Consider the following 10,054-nt stretch of genomic DNA (forward strand, 5'->3'; position numbering starts at 1 on the left):
ATGGCCGGAGCTGGACCACCAGCCCGGACTTTTGACGTATGCAAATTAACCTGGTCCCAGCTTCTCCCATAAGAAATAAAAATGGACTTTGCTCGTACCCAGAAATGTTGATGGACCTAGCATGACATATTGACTGGAGAAAAGCAGGGAGATGTAAATAACCTGTTGAATGTGTTGATGGGTAAACTCACCCTAACTGAAATGTATGTTTGGAAAAGTGTGGAGTTGGTGCGTGCACCCATAGGGAGGTAGTTGCTATTGGCTCTGCTGGGTGGGTAAGAGACTTCATTTCTTCTCTTTTCTCTGTTTTCTCTTCTCCTGTTCCTGTGAGCGCTAAAGTTGGATCAGGAGTTTTCCTCTCATCTCTACCTTTTGTCTATCTCTTCTTTCAATAAGCCTGGTGCAAAGTCCTAGCCTGTTTTCTGACAATAGTATTGTACCTTTGTCATGTTCATTAATATTTGAGAGAATAATACCCATGAGGGGGGTGAAATAAGACTCAGACATGCTCCAGCGGGGGTGTAAATCAGGATAACTGCTCCAATGCAGTTTTGTTACAGAGCCCCTGGGCTGCTCCAATTGAAACAGAAACCCACGGGCTCTTTAGTTAGGGGTCCGATGCCCGCCGCCAGAATTACAACTCTTAATACTTCAGTTGAGTGAAAAGAAAATTGTTTATTTAACAGTTACACATATCCTTGCCTCCCCCCTACCAAACCTAGCCAGCTTTAGGAAGGTCAGAAACACCGTTTCCCTACGTCCCAAACATAGTTCAGCTTTACCAGCGGCTGCCAATCATTCAATCTGATTGGGGAGGTCCTTTCTGTGCTGTGGTGCCTTTCAGCTCTCAATACAAAACCGCTGGGATTCTCAGCCTCCTTGCAAACTGTTTTCTTTCTGTAAACCGCGTGGCTCTCCTCTCCTTCTCCAGAGCACCCCTGGGAACACCCGCCAGCGAGGGAGACAGCCCCAGAGAGCGCTGCCCCTAAAGTGTTCGCAGCTGCCTATATATCCCTGACTGCGTCCTCTGACGCAGTGGGTGTTGCCAACAGTTCTGACCATTTACAGAACCCCACGCAGGCTCTGTGTGCTTTCCATACCGTCCTCTGGTTCAAGACTCCTCCCATCCACCTGAGGCCTTGGAAGCATCCAAGCAATTTTGCATAATGAAAGACACCAGTGAAGTGTTGAACATAGTCAGGGATGCTGAGATAATTCCAGCAAGCAGGATGAATGGCCAGTACACTCAGAGGTCTGTGGCTCGCTCAGACCATCAGCGGAGAGCGGGAAGCCTCATCCTCCTTTCATAAGGACTTCAAAAGTTACTAAAAATAGAACGGGGTGTGAGCTTTACAGCCAACAATAAAAGAATTTTTACAGGTGAAAGAATTCTTACAAAGTTTCATTAATATGTAAAATACAGCCAGGGTAACTTCTGGTTTTGATAACATCTATCAGGGAAACAAAGCAGATCCACTAATCATCAAGTCCAGCCCCAATTTAAGACTTTATCTTCAAGGAGGCAGATGGAGTACTCAACAGATCTCTTTGTCCTCGGGATTCCATGACCCAGTGTCCTGCACAGCCTAAAGCTGCAGGCAGAGACGAGATTAGCTCATCATCTCCTGAGTCACAGGACACCTGGGAGGAGGGACATGGGAATGTCCCTACCCAGAGATCTGTGTTCCTGCAACACACCAGCCACCAGCCTCAGGCATGAGGAGGCATTCTGAAAGCTGCTTCTTTCTCCCCACCCCCCAGCCGCAAACTGCGGGGATTTTTGGACTCCCCTGTTTCTGTAAGAGTTTGGCATTATTTGGTAAAATGGTGCATGTCCTTTGTCCACCATGGTATCACCATTTTCTCACATTTACATTATCCATTCCTTCTTTTATTTTCTTTGCCGAAACCTTTTAAATCCCCAACATTATATAATTTTACCTCTACATGCTTAAATGCCATCTCTAAATAGCTTTGTTTTTTTTTTTACATAATCACTATGCTATTATCACCCCTAACAAAATTATTTCTTAGTTTCATCTCATACTAAATCCATAATCAAATTTCCCCAATTCTTTTAAAATATCTTTTTTACAATTGCTGTATCTGCATCAGAAGCCAAAGGCCAAACATATTTAGATGTATCTCAGGTTTCTTTTACTCTAAATTGGCTCCCTCCTTTTTTATGCCAGTGTGTCTCAATTTTTAATAAAATTACAAAGAGCCCTGGCTGGTGTGGCTCAGTGGGATTGAGCGTGGCCTGTGAAGCAAAAGGTCTCCAGTTGGATTTCCATTCAGGGCACATGCCTAGACCGCAGGCTGGGTTCCCAGTTGCGGGGGCAGTGGAGGCAACTGATTGAGCATCACATTTCTCTTCCTCCTTCCCTTGCCCTCTCTGAAAATAAATAAATAAGATCTTTTTTTTTTTAATTGCAAAGAAAAGTAAAATAAAGGAAAAATGGTCAATAGGTAAGAAGATGAAAATGGTACCTAAAATCAAAATCTACTCTCTTGACTATAAGGAAACTTTTATTTAGATAAGGTAAATGTACGATTGGTTAAATTAATTGATTTTTAACCATTTCCATTAATGTACTACAAATGGTAAAATAAACAATTAGATATTTTAAACTGGACTTCAGCTTCTGACATTATCATAGAAGGGGTCTTCAAGAATCCCCTCCACCACCACCCCCAACCGTAGACAGAGAACCATAAATGGACAGAAAAAGAGAGGCTTGGAGTAGAACTGCCTGTCCTGAGAAGGGGCTATATTAGTGTTACCAGAGCTGTGACTCAGAGACCGGTTCTCCAGGGAAGCAAGGGCCTTCCAGGATAGCTGAATTAGTCCCATATTGGTAATACTCCTGCCAAAATAGAACCAAATGCTCCCCACAGGACTTAGATCAATATTAGCACAGTGATCATACTTGTGAAAACGTGTTATTATTCAACATTTTATTACAGAAAAAGGATTTGGGGAGGAGTATTTTCACATTCTGCATGATACACTATCATGCATAAGTTCATTACAAAAATAATATTTTTATAATTCTGTTCAGTAAAGGATTTCACCTCCCTTTTTCTCATAACAAAAACAACCATTTTATTTGGTGGGTACTTGTCAACGCTTGCTGGACCAAACCATCCACCAGTGTGAGGGGGGAGCTGTTGCTTCTTGATTTTGTCCTAAGAAAGGGTGCTCCAGATTCCTCATGAGGCTATCTTTGAGCGGCACACAGCTGTTCACAGCTTTAGGATGGAAATTAAGACTGAAGAGTGGTTGCCAGGCAACACCTTGGCACTGTGGCAGCATTTGAGTGCAGCACAGCTGTGTATCAATTTACCTACCTGATGGTTGCTAGGCAACGCCTTGGCCTGGTCACTACCGTCCAGCTAGGCTCTTCATACTCTTCTGTAAATAAATGAAGTCAAACTGTTACCTAAGGGGCAAAAGTCTACTTTTCAAGGACACTGAGGGGGTTCTCTTCCATCTGGTGTCATACAGCCAATTATGAGACTGAAAGTATTAACAGCCAAACTTGATTCAGTGGAGAAACCGGTGCCGGGCTCTCAGATCTTCCCATGGCTGCTGGCACAATCTCCTATATACCCAATGCAATTTTCCACTCTGCTCTTTTTTTTTTTTTTTTTTTAAAGATTTTATTTATTTATTTTTAGAGAGGAGAAAGAGGGAGAGAAACATCAATGTGTGGTTGCCTCACATGCACCCCCTACTGAGGACCTGGCCCTCAACCCAGGCGTGTGCCCTGACTGGGAATCGAACCAGTGACTCTTTGGTTCGCAGGCTGGCACTCAATCCACTGAGCCACACCAGCCAGGGCTCTGCTTTTTTTTTTTTCCTTTTATAGGGAGAGAGGGAGAGGAAGAGCGAGGGGAGAGAGAGAGAGAGAGAGAAATGCTGATTTGTTGTCCCACTTTTATGCACTCATTGGTTGCTTTTTGTATGTGCACTGACAGGGGATTGAACCCACAACCTTGGCATATTGGGATAACACCCTAACCACCAACTAAGGTACCCAGCCAGGGCCCACTCTGTGTTTTTTTGTTTTGTTTTGTTGTGTGTGTGTGTTTTTTTTTTTGCTATTTGGAGACTTTTTTGGTTCCATATAAATTTTTTAAAATTGTTTTTCTATTACAGTTGTCCCACTTTTTCCAACACTCTGTGCTCTTTTAACAACACCCATTTGTGTCTGCAGGGGTCAGGGAACAGATGCTCCTTATGGGCCGGTTGGTACTCCCTGATTGACCCTTACAAGGCAGCAGAAATACACATCCGTTTCCAACCACAAAACCAGAGTTCGTGGACACTGTGCGAGGCGTACGTGGGTGGCCATTCTTTGGGCAGTTTAGGAAAAGGCTCGCCCAGGTCCCCTGGCCTGTAAGGTTTACACATTAAAGAAGGGTCTTGGTCCAATAGGACAGATAGGGGTGGGTGGGGTGGAGCCCATGGGACAGAGGTCAGACTGAGAGCCGGGTTATTTGGAGCTACTGGTCAGGAAAGGGATGGTGGTGACAAACCCAGCAATGTTCTAGATTTAGATCCCTCCCGCAGCTATTGTTTGGGAGACGTTAACCAAACTGCGCTCTCCCTGGGTAGGAGAGCAAAACTGGCGAGTGGAAGACAGGAAAGGAGAGGGGGAGGTCCCTAAGAACTCCCCGTAGGTCTCAGCAGGTAACTGCACAATAGCCGCCTATGTGCTTTTCTCCTTCCTGTTCAGCACAAGGAGGCATTCAGGTCTCCGGATTGGAGTCCAGTTTGTGAGGCACAAGGGGTTACTTATCCTGCAGAACAGTAGCTTGAGGTCTGATATAGGGTCCCGGGAGGATTGCGAGTTCTGGGTAGCCTCAGGTTCTGGGCCTGTCGCCCGTTTTATCCTTGTGTTACGGATCCAAGGTATTACTCCTTGTGATTTAAGGGCAGAGTTGGTAGTTAGAATTACTAAATAAGGCCCTTTCCATTTGGCGCTCTAACTGGTCCTGGGGCCCATTCTCCTTCTAGATTTTTTTTTTTTTTTTTTTTATGATTTTAGAGAGGGGAAGGGAGGGAGAAAGAGACGGAGAGAAATATCCACGCGTGAGAGAAACATCTTGATTGCTTGCCTCTCACAGGCCTCCCACTGGGGAGCTGACCCACGACCTAGGCACGTGCATGTGACCTGACCCGGAAGTAAGCCAGTGACGTTTTGGTTTGCAGGCCACGCTCAATCCCCTCCGCCACACAAGTCAGGGCTAGCTAGGGTTTGTTTATTTACTTATTTAATGTCTGAGTAGGCCATTCTACATTTCCTGGTGACTGGGGCCCCCAAGTGGTGTGGAGGCCCCATTTGATGCCTGAGACTTCAGAGGCGCCCTTATTAGCAGCTGATACAAAGGCTGACCCACTGTCGCTTTGCCTCGATGGTGGTAACCCAAATCTTGGGTTGATGTGAGCCATTGAAACCTCTACAGCGGTTTCAGTTTGGGTGGCAAATGTCTCTGCCCATCCGGAAGAGGTTTAAGTACTAGTAGGTATTTAGAATTTCCTCGAACCCTCGGCATTACAGTAACACCCACCTACCTGCCAATCTTCTCCAGGTTGGGTGCCTCATATTGGTTTGGGTGGGCATGTTTTCCAGGGGCCCTAGTGGGGTGGGTGTTAGGGTTGTTCAAATAGCAGGCAGGACAGTTTCAACCACTTCTTGAACTAGGTTTCAGAAATTAGGAGTTACGTTTTGGGTTTTTTTTTTTTTTAAGATTTTATTTATTTTTAGAGAGAGGGGGAGGGAGGGGGAGAGAGAGAAACATCGACTGGCTGCCTCTCCTATGCATCTCAACTGGGGATTGAAACCACAATCCAGGCATGTGCCCCGACCAGGAATCGAACTGGCAACCTTTCGCCCTGTGGGATGATGCCCAACCAAGCCATACCAGCCAGGGCTAGGAGTTACCACTGTTTCCCACAGCCAATTATAGTTTCTTGGCCCAAATGAGTACCTTGGTACACTTCCCTAACAGCTTGCTGAGCTACAGTTCTTGGACAAAGAAACTTATGAACCATCCCATGTGACCTCCCTCCTAGAGGGAGAGAAACATCAATGTGTGGTGGCCTCTTGCATGGCCCCAACCAGGGACCCAGCCCCACAACCCAGGCATGTGCCCTGACTGGGAATCAAACCGGCGACCCTTCGGTTCACAGGCCGGTGCTCAGTCCACTGAGCCACATCAGCCAGGGCTGCCCCTCTTTCTTTTTTTTCTTTTTTCCCAAAGCTGCCCTTGCATGAAATTTTGCTGCCCAAAAGTTAAAATAAGGAGAGTATTGTAAAAATAAGTCCAATGGCTCTTGTTCGCAGGTGGGCCTGATCTTGTCGCTGTGCCAAACTACTGGCCTGAATTTGCATCTCAAAAAGGACCTGGGCACCAAATAGAACCCCAAATTGGTATTATTAAATATTTCTTCTCTCAGCCCCTCCCTAGCTTTCACCTGTTAGGGAATGATAAAAGCATTTGCTGAAGAGACGGCTGGCTGGGAGTTGTGAAGTCCTAACTATTAGATGTTGAAGTTTATGGGCTTTAAACAAATCCCATAAGCTGAAAGCTTGCTGGACACGTCTAATCTTTCTACATCAGCACTTTGTAAATTTGTATCATGATTCTTTATTACTAATTGGTCCTGTTAGCCTTTACTTGGTTTCCAATTCTTTGTTGTGATTAGCAATGCTGTTCTGATTACCCTCACGCACATAGCCGTGTCCACTTCAGAAACATATTCATGGGATTAATTTCCATAAATGAGATTCCTGCGTTAACTTGCTGAGTAAAATGTTGATCCCTAGCGCCAAATTGCCCTCTGAGAAAAGGATGACTTTCACTACAAAAGAGTAAAATAATAACTTGCTGTAGCCTTTTTGGAAGGCAATCTAATGTCATTGCTCAAAATACAAAGGGCTCTCTTCGTCAGCTGGCTGTTGTAACAAAAATACCACGGACGGGATTGCTTGTAAACAACAGCAATTTGCTTGTCATAGTTCTAGAGGCCGGAAGTCTAAGATCAAGGTACCAGCATGGCCAGGCTCTGGAGTCTAGTAAAGGTCTCCTGCTTTCTTTTATGAGGGACTGAGTGTGAGGGGGGTTCAGATGGTTAAGGTTCGTCAGAAAGTGAGTTTTTCTGTCTCTTTAAGGAGGAGAGCAATGGCTGCTGCTGACCTAAGGCAAGAAGGCCACCCCACAGTTACCGAGTCTAGTTCTTTGGAGAAACACGCTACTCCCCTAGTGAGGGGACGGATCCTTTGGGGACTCCTAGGGCTAGTCCCTTCCTCTCAGGTGCACAGGGGTAGAAGGGTCGGCTCAGGTCTGGTAGGGCCAACGCTGGAGCTGGAGCCTTCATAAGGAAGGTTTAGGGCTCTCAGGATGAGTAATCACTCAGGCCGGGGTCTTGCAGGCTGCATCAGGGGGCATTCCCCTTTCCTGTGACCCTCGTCTCTGGACACTGCACACTGGCTGGGGTCTCCTTGGCGCCCCTGGTTGGGAGCTCAGGCGACTTACTGGAGTTGTAGGTCCTCTTTTGGAAGGGCCCGTCACCTTCTGGGTTCTGTGTGACCCTGCAGGGCTAGGGCCAGAACACTGGCTGTCCCCTTAGCCCTTGGAGCCGCCTTACCTCAGCCTCCAGGTCCCAGCTGTTGAACACTTGGCTGGCCAGTCCCATTGGTCTTGAAGAGGGAGAGGTTGGCTCTGACTCTAATTTTTGTCCTTTTCCCCGGACATCAGCCACTTTGGGACATAAAGTGGGACTGGAGGACAGCTGCCCCTTCTACGGAGTCAGGGTCTATTAGTATAAATGCAGAGGCATTCATTCTTGGAGCCTCTCCATGAAGGCGGAGGGGTTTGCCTTGCGCCCTTGTGTACTTTCCTGGATCGTACTCCAGTTTACGGGCCTTTCCCCCGCCACCTGAATCTCCTTTAGGATCACAAACCTAAAATGGGGGAGGCGATGGGATTCCTCATCATCTCCAGCCAGGGTCTGCATCTGGGGCTGCCTGGACACTGGGCTGATTTATTTGGCATCTGGCATTATCCCGGCTGACTTGACCGCTTCTTCTCTAGCCTTTGTAAGGACGACAGCCTTTTCTTCCCCGGTGGGGAGGACATTTGAGAGTCTGGACATCCCCCCAGGTGAGATTATGGGTTTGGAAGATGCCTCTTGCTAGAGTAAGGAACCCTTCGGGATCTTCTCTCAGCATCCTGGAGTGGTCCTTCCCATTGTAGAGGTCCGAGAAGGAAAAGGCGACATAAATGGAAATTAAGTTGTTCCTGTTTCCAGTGGGTACCTTCCAAAGAGAAAGAAAGCCCCTTCCGGCCGTGGGATGGTAGCTAACACTGCTGTGTGTGCTGGCTGGCCTGGCGCCTGGTGGAGGTATACGGGAGTGAAAGTAAGGGCAGGGAACCAGGGAGGTGTTGGGACAAGGGGCAGGGGAAAGCGAAGAGATGGGGGAGTGGGTGGAACCCATGGGTCCAGGTTGGATATTGGCAAATTGGGGGGCGGGGGCTGTCGGCTATAGGGGAGGGGTTAAGTTTAGGGGGTCCTCAGTAGATTCCAGAACCAGAAGTACGGCCTTTGGTTCCATTAAAGTGGGCCCTTGTACTGATGGAAAGGCCATGAAAAACTGGTGATGTGGAATCTTGTCTTTTTTTTCAGTCTTTGGCAAAATAAGTCTAACTGGAGTACAGTAATTGAGGGAGTTGTTAACCTGCCAACTTCGTCTGTCCTCCAATTTATACTGGGGCCAGGCTGTATTACAAAGAAGATCACTTTTTTTCCCCCCGCCAGTTCTGAAGGATGCATCTCAACAAGGCACTTTCCGGGATGGAGGTCTGGTTGCCCACACTTGGATCTGTGATCTCAGATGTTTCCAGCTCAATAAGGAAGTATGGTAGGAACACAGATCCCACAACTTTCTGCCCAGATAAGGCTGTAAAATTTCTTAGCTAAATCCTGGTGCCTGCGGTATGATGGACCTGGGTCGGACGTTCTGGGGAGAAATTCCTCTGGAATGTCGAGCTGGACTCCTCTGTGTAGCGATGCCGATGGAATGTCCTGGTCGAGGGTTCCAAGGATGTGAAAGAATTGGCAAAGGAGGTCGGAGGGGGCAGAAGCACAATCCCAGGATGGAAGGGCAACCAGCCAGGAGAAATCTTGGTGGGTGAGGGAAATTAATGCCGGAAGGAATTGGAAAATGTGGGAAGAGTGGCGATGGGAGTTTAGTCAGGGTAGCCTCGATTTGAGAGGGTGTCTGAAAGTAGTAGGAGAGAGGGGAGACCTCTTAACACCTACAGGCAGCTAAGACGTTTCTCTGCGGTAAAAAGAAGGCCCAGGGTTTCCCAGATCATAAACTGATGTGGCCCCTGGGACAAAACGCCTAACCTCACGTTGAGGATGAGGGCCAGAGCATGAGAAAATGTGAGGTCCGGTCCGCGCGAGCGGGGGAGGAGGCGGCAGAGAAGGAAGTTATCTGACAGTCGACCAGAACGGGGGAGGCCAGAATGAATGGGAAAAGGGTCAGCACGTGAAGCGACCCAGTTAGACGAAGACTAAGAAAGTACACATTATAATAGAAACAAGATAGTCCTTAGATTTGGCATCTTACCCGGGAGTTGCCTTAAATTCCTGTGATCGTGGTCACCTTTCCTGGAGCCCCGAAGTGAGCTCTTTACTCAGGATGGAACCAGTGACCTCCCGCCGCGTGGCCCTGACCTACTTAGTCCAAGGGGTCTTCTTGGGACCCACTCCCTCCTTCACCCGTGCATGGCTGTTAGAGACAACCAATTTTGTTTTTGGTGTTTCTGATGCCCCCCGATAACCCCACCTTTCCCTACCTTCCTCACCCCCCTCCCCTCACCCCAGCAGCCGAGGACCGAAACCACTACAGGGACTAACTATGGACCCTTACGAACACAACGAGTCGCCATCTTTGTTAGGGGTACGGTGACTTCCGGTAGGGGCGGAAGAGAACCTGAGCGGCTTGGGGGCGGTGCCGGAATAGGGATCGGTGATAGG

Source organism: Furipterus horrens, unplaced genomic scaffold (genome assembly GCF_987537825.1).
Source record: "Furipterus horrens unplaced genomic scaffold, mFurHor1.1.pri manual_scaffold_13, whole genome shotgun sequence".
Classification (NCBI taxonomy): Eukaryota; Metazoa; Chordata; class Mammalia; order Chiroptera; family Furipteridae; genus Furipterus; species Furipterus horrens.